General features: G+C 42.5%; 1 protein-coding gene across 2 annotated transcripts in view; it reads left to right on the forward strand.

Moving 5' to 3' along the window:
• The window catches only part of LOC146797757 (leucine-rich repeat and fibronectin type III domain-containing protein 1-like protein), a 379,158-nt gene extending 365,830 nt beyond the window's left edge, over positions 1–13,328 (forward strand). The window contains exons 5-6 of one of the 2 annotated variants that reach the window (XR_014968526.1): positions 5,607–5,946; positions 13,054–13,328. The gene's annotated coding sequence lies outside the window, so the exon portion shown is untranslated. The remainder of the gene's footprint in view (positions 1–5,606; positions 5,947–13,053) is intronic. The other variant, XM_085624959.1, reaches the window with a different exon arrangement.
• Positions 13,329–14,572: the final 1,244 nt, after the last annotated feature.

Here is a 14,572-nt window from a genome sequence, read left to right on the forward strand (position 1 = left end):
TAAGAACCAGTCAGTATATTTTGACAGTGGTTCCAGAATAGAACCGATCCCTGAGACAATTGGTCTCCCAGGGGGAGGAATCTTGCCTTTGTGTATTTTAGGGATGGTGTAGAACAGAGGAATTCTGGGGTTCTCTTGATTCAGAAATTCATATTCTTTCTTAGTGATCCATTCTTTGGTCAGGGCATCTGTTGTTAATGTCATGATAGTTGTTTTTATCCGTTGTGTGGGATCCCTGTTAATTTTTTTATAGTATTTTGTGTCTGCCAATAGATCCCTCGTGTTGCTTGTGCTCGGCTGTTGTTCCCTGGTGTTGCTCCTGGTGTTCACTGAGCTCCGCTCTTCTTCCCAGGGAACAACAGCCGAGCACAAGCAACACGAGGGATTAATTGTAAACCTTACAGATGTCATTCTTACCACAGACGAACAAACAATTTTGGACAAAGGTTTGGGATTCGTCCCTACAACCTACCTGGACAAATTCCGCCTTCGATGTGAATTAGGCGAATTTTTCAGAAAAATACGATTGAAAACTTTTTTTCAGGACAAAGAGAGACCCACAGAAGATAATACCTATACGGGGTTGAGACTTAAATCTTCTTTTCTCCCCCCAACCAACATGATGCCTCCAGAAGTATTATCCTTCGAAGAAGCTGTCAGCAAGGAAGTTGAACTTCTCCAACCCAAGAGAAACGGGTTCAATAATTTAAGCAAGAAAGAGCGTGTGGCTCTAACCACCCTACAATCCAGAACGGATATAATCATCAAACCAGCGGATAAAGGGGGAGCGACCGTGATACAAAGTACCAACGCCTACAGAACAGCATGTCTAAATCTATTGGCAGACACAAAATACTATAAAAAAATTAACAGGGATCCCACACAACGGATAAAAACAACTATCATGACATTAACAACAGATGCCCTGACCAAAGAATGGATCACGAAGAAAGAAAATGAATTTCTGAATCAAGAGAAGCCCAGAATTCCTCTGTTCTACACCATCCCTAAAATACACAAAGGCAAGATTCCTCCCCCTGGGAGACCAATTGTCTCAGGGATCGGTTCTATTCTGGAACCACTGTCAAAATATACTGACTGGTTCTTACGCCCCCTGGTAAAGAAGATCAAATCCTATGTTCAAGACACTAAACATCTTTTTAACCTCCTGACACAAGTAGAATACAATCCTGTAGATAATTTTCTGGTATGTTTGGATGTAGAGGCTTTATATACAAACATACCCCAGGCGGAAAGTATCAGAGTAATCCATGAGATCCTTAGACAAGAGGATTGGGTATGGGCAGCTCCTATTGAATGGGTGATCACCCTTATACACTTGACATTAACAGAAAACTTTTTTACCTTTGAAGACCAATTATACCTACAAGTACATGGTACTTCAATGGGGAGTACATTCGCCCCAAGTCTGGCATGCCTGTATGTCAGTTACTTTGAAGACCTACATATATGGACTCAAAATCCTTTTAGCATGAATATCTGCAAGTGGTACAGGTATATCGATGATGTCCTGATGATCTGGAGAGGTGATCTGACTAGTCTTGAGAGTTTTAAAACATGGATCAATTCACTGAACCCACACCTTCACTTCACCATGAATGTGAATAAAGAAAGCATTTCATTTTTGGATGTCACTCTCACAGCTAAAGATGGCACTCTTGAAAGCTCGTTGTATACAAAACCTACGGACAGGAACAGTCTATTAAGATTTGATAGTGCCCACCCGCGATCCTTAAGAGAGAATTTGCCAGTAGGCCAATTCTTAAGGATCCGAAGGAACTGTTCCAACATACAAACCTACAAAAAAGAGGCTGCTATTCTTAGTAACAAACTTCAACAGAAGATGTTCCCTAATAAGATCATACAAAGAGCAAATAAAAGAGCGCGCAATACACCAAGGGAGGCTCTGTTAGAAACATACACAAAAGAGCAACCAGACCAACTCATATGTGTGACCACATATAATTCCTCATCAAATGACCTGAAAAAAATAATTAACAAAAAATGGTCAATTTTGACATCTAACACGTTATCATTTGAGAAACCCATGTTCTCATTTAGAAAAAATTCTAATTTGAGGAATGCCCTGGTACATACTAACTCCTTTACTCCTAAAAAAACTGATCAACAGACTTTGTGGGGTCTAACACCTGTTGTTGGACACTACCCGTGTGGGTCATGTGTGGCCTGCCCCTTTACAGAGCACACCAAAACATTGGACATGGGCTTAAATTCTCCATGGGAACAGAGGTCACATACAAATTGTAACTCGGAATCTGTGATCTATCTGATAAAATGCCCCTGTGGATTGATATATATTGGCATGACCAGTCGTAAGATCAAAGTTCGCATAAGCGAACATAGAAGCACGATACGTAGATCAGTCACAGCAACTAGGCTCACTGCCCATTACCAGGAGAAACAACATAAAGACACAGAGTTGAAGTGGACAGTACTAGAAAAGGTCACTACTATGGGGAACAACCTGCAGCAAAAACTCTTAGAGCATGAACAACGATGGGTCTACCGGTTGAAGACCCATGAGAAAGGGCTCAATGATTGCATACCCTGGAACCAACTGAACAAATAGATACAGTACATCCCTCATTCCCTCTGATATGGGTGACCAACTACCTTATGAGATTTCTCTAATTGTCATTATCCTCCACTTGTGGATTTTGGTCTCCACGAAAACCTTTAGCTTCGTGTAAATTAAAAAACTACTACACTTCGTTTAAGGTCCACCATCAACCCATGGTGCAATGCCCATATCTATATAATACACCCGTGTGATGTCTCTTGCGATATTTCTGTCACTCAGTGTAAAAATATCCTTAAAACACTTAGGAACACTGAATACGTGATGAATCAAGATTAAGGAATAGCGCTGTCTACGCATTTTATAGGGTGTTAGTTTTATCACAACGAGTGGACAGATGAACTACATCCCCCATCAGCCACTACATTGGGTACTAAGTTCACCCTCGATATTCCACGGACCAAGTACACACACTATGTAATCCTGGGTCCATTAGTAACTGTACATCAATCGAGAATATGAGCCCCCAACTATGAATACCACATTACTGTGGGCTTTTTGCAATAAGGTCGCCAATATGTATATACGGATTAAAATCTAAATCTATATCCGTTTACTTCGGCGTTGCCACTGGTTACGCTTTGTCCTATTGGCCGACACCATGGGTCACAGGTTGCGGCTATCCTATCGCGAGCGGGAGACGTCACACGTCACATGCTTGCACTGACCTATCCACACGTCCCTTTTAACAATACGGAAGTATAAACTTCCCGATCACCACAACACGGCGCGAAACGCCGGGGATCGGGTCCAAGTAGGTGGTGAAGCGGAGCAGGACTCTTGACGAAGTAAGTCTGTCACATTAGAACTATCAGCGTAGCATTTGGTCCCCCTCCTGAGAAGTCATCACCTGTTAATACGTTTGGTCTTGAATGCCCTGAACCTGATCATTCTCAACCACTCCATATTTTCCCTGGGTTTCACGTCAGGGTTTGACTACAGAGCTACTCCATTAGCCCTTCCATCCCCTGAGAAACAACTACCATTCGAAGTCTGGGTAAGCGAGTATGCAGGAATGAGAGACACCTTCACAATTACTCATAGGTGTTAACAGTCACGCATGTTTTTAATGCTGTGTTGAATCACAGATACGGTATGAATGATGTACGTGTGGGGAGATTTGACGAGAGTTTCCTTTCATTGATAGCATCCACTTTTTTGGCGACTGGTTCCAGATAGAATGCGAGCATAATCGCCACCGCACGATATATCTGACACGCCGATTAACTGTACACAGATACAAGTTTCTGAGTGACACACATGTGGATATAGCTGCACACTATTATGCCTCTATGACCACCTGGCACATATAGGTGTGGCTCTGAATTCCAAACACGATTTTGAAACACGCCATTTTGGAAACTCCTTGATGCAAACCGATTTGTATAAATTGGATATGTGTTTCTTTGTGTTTTCTTTTACAGATGGATGTTCAACGCAGGACAGATTAATTAATCAGTCTTCTATACAAGGAGTAGCTACTCTACCCTTGTCTAAAAAAACAGAATAGGGTATTCCCCCATCTGAATCCCAGGGTGGCCTCATTTGCCCTGAAGAAAGTCCTGGACCTTTATGGCCGCTGTGGACTGAAACATGTTGGCACTAGGGTCATAGGACCATAATACTCCTATATATACCCCTTCTCTTATTATTTTTAATCAACCCAGACAGACCCAAGAATAGGAAACTGGGGATCTGCCTGAGGTTTTTTATCTTATAGCCTCCCTGGTCTGCAACTTCTTAAAAGCGCTCCCAACACTGTGGTCGAGCCCACCCCGACTTTTAGGCGTCGGGGTGACCCGATGATGAAGCATGACACCACTAGGGTGTGTGAGGGTACCTTAATCAAAAGGAATTGCTTCCTTGCTCACCTAGAGGTGAAGTTATAAGTTCCCCTGTTCATCATAACATTCCATCTAGACGTAACATTAATGACCATTGTATGGTTAGTTGGAGTAAAATTATTTGTGAAACTATTTATACTGGGAGGTGTTACTCTGACCTATATCCTCTCTACCCTTTGGGCATGAGAAGTCACTTTTCTCAACAGCCTTTGTATACATAAGTCTGCCCCATGGTGCCTGGGTGTGCACAAACTGCCTTTTTCCACTGCGGCTTGTGCTGCGTCCCTTTCTCCTGAGCCACAGCACAAGCTGCAGTAGAAAAAAGCACTTTCTGACCCCCTACACAGCAGCCAAATCATTGTATGGCTAGTGGAACCACCACCTCCTTGTTGGTCGGTCTCATTCCCGTTGCGATGATGGTGGGTCATCCGACCGACCACTATCGTTATTATGCCCTTAGTGTAGGAATTCCAGAAATCAATTAAACCTGAGCTCACGTCTAGCACGTTTTGAGCCACTGCCACAAAGTAATATATAGACCAGCCACAAGCCCAGCAGACATACACGACTGCATTGCTTGCCAACACCTAGCCTCATCCCAGAATAGGTTTATTGTTAAGAAGAAGGTGTATAAAGCATAAATCATTGGTAATAAGACAGAAAGCAAAAGGTTGGCCTATTCCACTGAGGACAGGTAAAACAGAATGTTATAGAGGTGCGGGTTCCACATATAGGACTTCCTGGTTGGTGTCTGTTTCTCAGAGTTGATAACTCACCTCATTAGTAAAGGCTGTGACAGTGAAGAAGTACAAAACGGTGAGGACATTTTAGTCAATGAAAAGCAAAAATGAAACATACACTTGCTTGTTTTACCTCTTCAATGCCCGTGACGAGCTGGTCTCGTCATGGGCCGCGGTCGCGCTGTGCCCATGACGAGACCAGCTCGTCATAAACCCCGCCCGCTAATACAACGGCCGGCACAGGGCGGGGAAAGGGGCGGGCACTGAAGGGGTTAATACAAGGTGGCATAATAACATGATAGGATCTGCAAAAAATAAGCATGAGAACAAACAGATGGAAATGGCTAATGGATGTGTCTTTTCCAAGTAAATGGACTGATTCTTTTCTTGTGTTTCATTCAGCATTTCAGACACCCTCCTTCAACTGGACCAGACGTGATACCTCACCAGCAGGAACTCTCTGTGCCATCCACTGAATCACAGGCCAATCAGCCTCTCTTGTGTTCTTGAGTGCCCCGGTGAGAGTCGGAGCACCACAGGGCCCTCCGTCACCCAATTGTGAGGCTGCTGTAATGGACTCTCCCGGGGCTCAGAGAACAGCCGGCAGGACTGTAGAGCCATAGCACGCCCAGCCCGGTCTCCGCACGCACCTTTTTGAATGGTTTTATTTTATTACTGATGGGGATGAAGACACCGCTCTGAGCCAAAATGGAGAGAGGACTTGCTCTGAGAGGCTGAATGGGTGAGTTAATGCAATAGGCCTAGTCCTTGTGAAGGTGCATTAACAGCCGCTGTCTCCTTCCAAACCCTTTTTTTTTTTTTCAGTTTTCAGAACATGATGTGGTAGCTGGAATTTGTGACAGTATATAATGGCCTCTATTAAAATATTCACATTCAATCAATCATTCGAACCTTTTATTTGGGCTAAAAGCCATAAAAAGTTACAATCACAAAAATACACAATTCAAATCCATTTCAATAAAAACATCACACAACATTCTATTTACATTGGGCTAAAAATCATCAGTGATTAAAATTAGTGAATAATAAGTAAAACAACCTACTAGACCCAACACCGTAAAGATAGTCCTATTGAACGGGTATTCTTCATAGGAGTAAGAATTCATATGTAGTTAAAATAGGTTAAACAGACGGGCCATAACATTTGTATTCATATTAATACTGACCAGTTGCACAGTGCACACCTCAAGTTTAGTAGTCTCTGGTGCGGTAATTATTACAACAGCTGATGCTTTCCCCTGACAGATTTGGGGAGGTACAACCTTCTGAAATATATCAGGGAACAGAGGCTCAGAACCCCCTCCCCACAAAGGATGAATATTTTAGTGTGTTAAATACTAATTTTGCATGTTATGCCTCATTTCCAAGGGAAAAACCTGGACTAGGAGATATTAACCACTCTCAGTTAATACCTTAGCCTAAGGTAATGGTATGTACCAGGTGCCATAAATACCCTTTACCGGCTGACTTATAACCAGGTTTTTAGTACAGTAACCCAGACCAAATTAACCAATGCATGTAACACACTAATGTGGCCTGTTGGCGTTATATCCACATCAGAATAGAATAGATGGGATTCTGCATTGTCTTGTTTGCTCAGTAATCACCAGGTACCCCTCCTGAGGCAATTTAAAGTCTGGCAAGGGTAATACTTCGAGCTAGAGGTGTGGCTTGAGTTGCCACTTTTCTTAGATAAAATGCTGTTCATTTGTTTACATATTGCTAGACAGGAACAGCCACCAACTGGTAGGTGAAAAAGAATATTTGTTTTAAATTGTCAGGATTCTTTTGTGACATTGCAAGTGTCTCTCTGTTTGCTCTAACAAGGCTGGGTCAGGTGGCTCAGTGGACTACTCCGTCCACTGCAGGGACCTGTGTTTGACATGATAGTCACAGGTTCAAATCCCGGTGGGTCCACTCAACTCAGCCTTTCATCCGTCTGTTGCCCATAAAATGGGTACCATTAGGTTGGTTAACAATAAGCATGTTTTATTCAGCGACAAGATGCCCATGGGTGAACGTTAATAATCATTCTGAAACGATATTGGCATCTCTCATATACTTTTGAAATCGTTTATTGTTGTGTTTGCTTTTATAGGTTTATGTTTCAGAAGGGGAAAATACAGGCTTGTAGTACTTTTCCAAATATTTTTTCCAGCCTGGACTTAAAAATACAAGTTAGGCTGGTACAAAAACAGCCAGATGGCACCCCTAGGCGTGGCAGCAGTGGATGTCCACATTCTTGCTGCAATTCAGGCGTTTTGTGCTGTACTGGCAGTAGCTGGTCATCCGCTGTCTGGGGTTTATTTCCTCTAGTTTTACCAGTTTACAGACTTGAGCAATCCTGAATTTTTCACTCCGGGTTGCTCAGGAAATCAAGGAAACATTCTGCCTCATTTTAGTTGTGCAAAATCGCATGTTTTTTCATTAAATTTCATGACAATTGCACACATTTCTGCAGATAGCTCAGAAAGTTTTTTGCAGATACCTTGAGTAAAAACAAAATCATGTGAGGGCCCACCGCATGTAAATATGTCATATGAGACACCAGCTGGAGATTAGTTCAAGCAGAAAATGTGTATTGTAAAAATTCGCAAATTTTGAATAATGCAAAATGTGCCTAATTTTGCTATTTTCCCAAGTGTATTGAACATTTTCAGTGGGAGTATCCCAGTAACTGCCCTCTCCTCCCTGAACCTGTCTAAACCTATAAATAGAATACACTTGCCTGGGTGAGTCTTAGTGGATGGTCTTGAGCTCACTTTACAGGAGAAAAGAGTTCCCAGTGATGAATGCCACAGTGCTTGCCTTTGGTGCTTCTTAAACTTCTTTTTAAGTTGAGGTTTCATTAATGACAGCATTAACTGGGAGCAACATACCTTTACCATTCATCTCCTTTTGCAAGCCTTTTATGAAGGATCACCTTATAAGTAATTGGATATGGTAGAATGAGACACGTAAGAATTGCGATTCATGAAATATTTAATATTACCATAGATTGTCTTAATCTGCTCTCTTTGAAGCAGTACATGATCTTAGAATGAAAGATCGACCAAAAATGGATGGACAAAAAAAGTAACACAGAAGGGCTTGATTCACCAAACTTACTTGTATTAACTGGCATGATTTCCTTCTGGGAACTCTCAAGTCAGGATTAATTCAACAATAGGTCATGTCTACTCACAGAAAAAATTTAAATTGTGCCCAGTGAGATTTGGGTACTATGGTACATGATTACAATTTTGGAGTGTTGTGTCTCTTTCTCTGAGTTCGATATCAGTACTTTAAAATGACAGGTACCTGTGTTCCCTCTAATTATTGTCCTCTGTGTGCGGCGGCAATTTAATTTTTCCATGCGCTCTTCGTTTAGGCATCAGCACAACTAAGTGATAGCCTGGGGCATAATGCAGAGTGCAGTGTAGAAGCTACCCCCGTCCTTTTAATATTCCATTCCAGCCATCCCTTGTATGGCTAATGTCCCTACATCGCCTTTAACTTTCCATGTTCATAATTCTTCCTCTAGCCCTCCCCTGTTCATACAATAGACTCCCTTTCAAAACTTCCAGTCACGTGGCTGAAATCCCACCTCTCCAGATCTCCTTGTTTTAGCACCAAAAAACATAGCATTGAGAAGTCTGCTACTGCTACTGACGAGTAGCGCCCAAAGATGGAATCTTCCACCCAAGGAAGGAAGATTGGGGCATATGTATCAAACAAGGGTTTTGCGAGTCCTTAATAGCGATTTTTAGCGAATCACTACTATGGACTCGCAAAACGCAATGTATGTAGGATTCGCAATTATAATTGCTATTCCTACATATTCCTTAATTGCGAATCGCAAATTCGTATCGCAATTAATGAATACCTTCCCATTCATTCCTATGGGCCTTTAGGCCTATTGGCCCGTAGGAATGAATGGGAAGACATTCGCAATTTGCGAGTACCCATTAGGTACTCGCAAATTGCGAATGTAATTTCTAGGGTGCAAGGGTGTCAAAAGGACACCCTGTTGCACCCTTGAAATACTCATGTGTGCACATGTGGCGCACATACATGCCCTAAGGGCATGTATGTGCGCCACATGGCACTTTAAAAAATGCATAAAAGTGCATTTTTCTAAGAAATCGCAAATTACCACCAACTTGAAGTTGATGGTAATTTGCGATTTCTAAAGGCAAAATCGCAATTTGTGGCTGCTTCCAGAATTGCATTTAAGTAATTGCAATTTGCGATTCCTTAAATGCATTCGCAGAATAGGGAATCGCGAATTTTGCGATTCCCTATTGTGCGAGGGCCTTTTGGGATGATACATCCAAAAGGCTTTTTCCCGTTCGCAAACAGGCCGATTCTGAGAATCGGCCTGTTTGCGAACGGGAAAAAAGGCTTCATACAGCTTAGAAGGCTACGCAAATTGTAAGAGGTAGACTGAGGTAGAAATGTGCATACAGTTGATATAGAATGAACCGCAAGGTATCCTGGACCAAATTATACACAGGAAATGATTCCCCTGTGGCCAGCACAGACAGAACTAGAAGCCACAGCATTCAATCAACTTGTGCTATAAGTACCAAGTGGTCCCACTTAATATGCAACACCCTCAGCTGTTACTGTTTTTTAGGCACCAGAACATTACATGCTTGGATTTTGTTTTTACAACATTGAAAGTGAAACTACAAATCTCATAATGTGATGTGCCTTTGAGACTGGCTGATAATTTCACATACAACAGGGGAAATCTTAGTAAGCTACTCTCTAAAGGATCAAATAAACTGTGTAAATGAAAAGAGTGTTCCAGTCGCAGCCCATAGCACTCCATTTACTATAAATGCAACATAAGCAGCACCAAGATAAAACAAAGTAACAACAAATTCCACAGTCATTCTTGAGGTACACTTGTTCTGATAAATAGTGCCTAACTATTTAAACTGCCCAAAACTAAATACCTGAACTATGAAACTTCACTGGAAATAACACAGCCTACCTGGAGGCGCTTCACTAACTCATCAAGGGTAGGGGGCGCTATATAAATACTGCTACAGTACAATAAAATGATTTTCGACTTAAAACATTTAAACCTGGCCTCTGTTTGGAACTTGGGTGACTGAGGAAGCCCGGTGGTGTGGGAGAGGTGGGGACACTGAGGCAGACTGGCATATCTCTGCTTATTTTATGCTAATATCTGAACTGCCTGAGGAGACGAGCTGTTAACTAGGAATAGGAAACAATTTAACAGAGGTAAGCAATTCACCAACCGGTGATCTTCGGAGCAGTGAGATCAAATTATAGAGAGAGCTGCAATGGGTTATCCGTGCCACGCAAAAAGTTATGTAACTGTCCGTTTGCACTGAGTTTTAATTTAGCATTGCACTCATTCCTTTCATCATTCTACAAGTGTTGGACCCAGTGGCGTAGCAAGGTCAGGTGGTACCCGGTGTGGAAAATTTCTTGTCTCCCCGTCTTGACAAAATGGCAAAAATATGTGTTTAAAACACATATTTTTGCCATTTTGTCACCCTCCTCAGTGATAACACCCGGGGCGGCCCGCACCCACTGCACCCCTCTTCCTACGCCACTGGTTGGACCAAGCAGTCATCCACAAAAGCAGGTACTCTGCATTCTTGGCTGACGTCCATCAATATTCCCTGGTTTGTTGATTTTTTGCGCGTGCCTGTGCGTGCCAGGACTCCATATGCGTTGCATAAGGGGAACGCTCCGCGGGCGCTTAGGCACGCACGCCAGAGGGAACCTAGGCAAGTACAATATGTACTGGGTAACTGCACTTCCTTAATTTGAAAACAAGCGTGTCAGCACTTCTCAACCGAATTACAATACTGGTAATGGCAAACTATCAACACTTATGAGTAGGAAACAGGAAGTCTGGGCTAGTCAGTACCTGCATTTTTATATTTCCATTTCAAGCAGAGTTATACAAACTTGCTTCACTGTCACACTGTGTATGCATTTAGAGAGTTCAAATGGTGTGTTGTTAAAGATGTGAGGCCTTTAAAGTGTTCTAACGGGGTCTGAGAACAGGTTCAATTTGCAAAAAAACATTTAGGGGAGACAACCGTTGTCCTGCAATCATGGCTTCCCGCACAGAGGCACTGCATGACGCCCATTGCCGCACATTTTGGTTCCGCCGCCACTCTTACGGTGACTGTGAGGAGGAGTTGCAGCACAGGAGAGGTCCCACATCATGCAGCTTCACAAGCACATTCAGGTGTTTAGAAGCAAATCCAGCCATCTGCTGATAAACAGCCTTGAATGTGTGAGTGACTGCCATGCTGTGGACCTGTGCTGGGACTATCTCCTTATTCTTTATTTCTTCCATTAAGCCTGTTTCAAAGTGATGACAAATTGTCAGATAAGTGGACAGAGTCACAGAGAGAGTATGATTTGCCCAGTATCAAACAGTTTCCTAAATAGTAGACCAGAGACTGCAGCACGCCGCTGCTTGCTGTAAAGACTATACATTTACCACCATCTTGCATTTTGGTGACTATATTATATTATCATATCTCCCCAGGTAATATCCGGTACATTTTTTTAAACTATACACTAGCTAGTAAACGTTTACATTGATTCTAAATACTACCAATCTTGACAAGGAGTGAGGAAAGGAATAAGTTGAAAAAGTGATTGCCCAAGAGTGCACAATTTGGTCAGATGGGAGGCCGGGAATAAAAAACTGACCCTTCTGCTTCTTTGTCTCCATTCAGCCCAATAGAACACAACTGGGGAGGCTGGTACTCTGATAACAAGGCCTAGGGGCTGCCCTTCCCAGGGAACTGTCATTGTGTTTTAGCTCTTCCCAGCTTTAAAATAGTGTTTATTTCCAGCATAAATAGGTGATGTGCTAAAGTGGTGATTAGAGATCAAGTATCCTCGTTCCATGACTAAAACGTATATATATTGGACCAAGTCCTGTGGCATTAGGTTGTTACTGGGCAGTATGCGTGGTAGATACAGATATTTACCACTGGTGTTTCAAAGCTTAAAACTATTTTCTTCCATTTGGAAACTGGAGTTATTTTCCAACCTTGTCTCTCAGAAGTTTCAACAATGAGCGGAGAAGTCTTACTCTAGGAGGTGGTAAAGGGATTAGAACCCAAATACAGTATAAATAGTGATCACATTTGATAAGATCAAGATAAGATGAGTTACTTAAGATGGCCTAATTTTGAGTCCCAGGATCTAGAATGAATTACCCTAAAAATACACTATGTACGCTGCATGATTCATACACGTCTTATGATGTCTGCACACATGCACAGTGATATGAGGATGCTGGCCACCACCAGTCTCGGTCGACACAGGTAAGAACGGTGGGGCGGTGGCAGGCGGGGAGGGGGGGGGGGGAAGTCGACAGATGACAAGATAGGTAAAATTGAATAAAAAAAAGAATAAAACCACTTACCTTGCACTCGCCGATGCGGTGAGCGCAAGGTAAGGTTTTTCTAATTTGATTTGACCTAACCCGATATCTGTTGACTTTACCCCCACCCTGCCCGCGTACCACCGCCCCACTGCCACACCGCTCTTACCTGTGCCGGCTGTTCCTGGCCACATGACATCATGCAAAGTCATAAATACTGTAAGAATGTTTTTGCTAAAGAGGGTATTGCTATTTTATGGAGGTTCCACGAAAATATCTAAATGTGGGCACATCTCGGTCTAGCCAGAATTCTGTAGCCAGTTTCATGCCCTGTACATTCTGATTAAATCTGTTCCCAGCCTCCCCACCCACCCCAACCCCTCTCACGCAATTATGTTTCTGCTTTCCGTGCTGGCTATCGTTCATTCAATATAGTACTTGTTTCTGTTGCAGGTCTGTTTCCATGGGAACCGTGACGCCCCCTCTGCTTCAGATGGACACATTGATTTTCTGATCAGGAGCTAATGCGAAAACACATGACATGACCCAATGGTCAGGCGGTTAATCGCTCTTTCAGTGAACAAGCCAAGGCCCGGGGCAGTTTTTCTGGACGGTGTGACTTTTGTATTGTTGCTCTCCCCATGGTCTAAATCTTATAGTTTTTTATAATGTATGTACTTTTTCTAAAGCATCTAACATTTTATAATAAAGCCTCTATGTGAAACACCTTGGGTAGGCTTTGCCTGCAAGTGTTTGTTGAGTTCTTGTTATTAATACTTTTTTACTTCTACAAATGAATTGATATCTGACGGCAAACACAAAATGACATTTTCACATACGGATATTTCAGGTCTTAACAGTGTGAAAAATATCCTAGAAAAATGCACCCTAAAGCTAAAAAAAAATGGAGAAAAACAAAATAAATTGTGCTGCTTTTTGCAAGTTTGCATAGAAGAAAATAAGAGAATGCATAACTGAGAGTAAAGTGAGATGTAGGCTTGTGGTTAGGATGCCATTTGGCGAAACAGCCTCAATTGGTGAGTGAAGTGAAATGAGGCTTGTGGTTAGGATGACATTTGGGGAAAAAGACTCAATTGGTGAGTAAAGTGAAATGAGGCTTGTGGTTAGGATGACATTTGGTGAAAAAGCCTCAGTTGGTGAGTGAAGTGAAATGAGGCTTGTGGTTAGGATGACATTTGGCGAAACAGCCTCAATTGCTGAGTAAAGTGAAATGAGGCTTGTGGCTAGGATGCCATTTGGCGGAAAAGCCTCAGTTGGTGAGTGAAGTGAAATGAGGCTTGTGGTTAGGATGACATTTGGTGAAAAAGCCTCAATTGGTGAGTAAAGTGAAAGGAGGCTTGTGGTTAGGATGACATTTGGTGAAAAAGCCTCAATTGGTGAGTAAAGTGAAATGAGGCTTGTGGTTAGGATGACATTTGGCGGAAAATCCTTAGTTTGTGAGTGAAATGAAACGAGCCTTGTGGTTAGGATGACTTTTGGCAGAGAAGCCTCAATTAGTGAGTGAAGTGAAATGAGGCTTGTGATTAAGATTACATTTGGCGGAAAATCCTCAAATGGTGAGTGAAGTGAAATGAGGCTTGTGGGTAGGATGACATTTAACAGAAAAGCCTCAGTTGGTGAGTGAAGTGAAATGAGGCTTGTGGTTAGGATGACAGTTGGCAGAGAAGGCTCAGTTTGCTTGTGTGCTTGAGAGGCTTGACTCAATGTGATAGCCTAGAAATTATGCACCGGGCGTTGCAGCCTGAAAGGAGGGCCCTAGTGCCCGGACATTGGGCCAGAGTAGGATAAAGGTACCATTCAGTTTAGAACTGACTATTGAAACGTTAATTGCTTTAGTCTACAACTCCTCATTCAGGCAACAGGGAATTCAATTCACAGGTACTGTCCTGCAGACCGACCTTGACTGAGACACTTCAGAAGGCAATCAGCATGGGGGACAATGGAGGCAATC

This window comes from Triturus cristatus, chromosome 9 (assembly GCF_964204655.1).
Source record: "Triturus cristatus chromosome 9, aTriCri1.1, whole genome shotgun sequence".
NCBI lineage: Eukaryota > Metazoa > Chordata > Amphibia > Caudata > Salamandridae > Triturus > Triturus cristatus.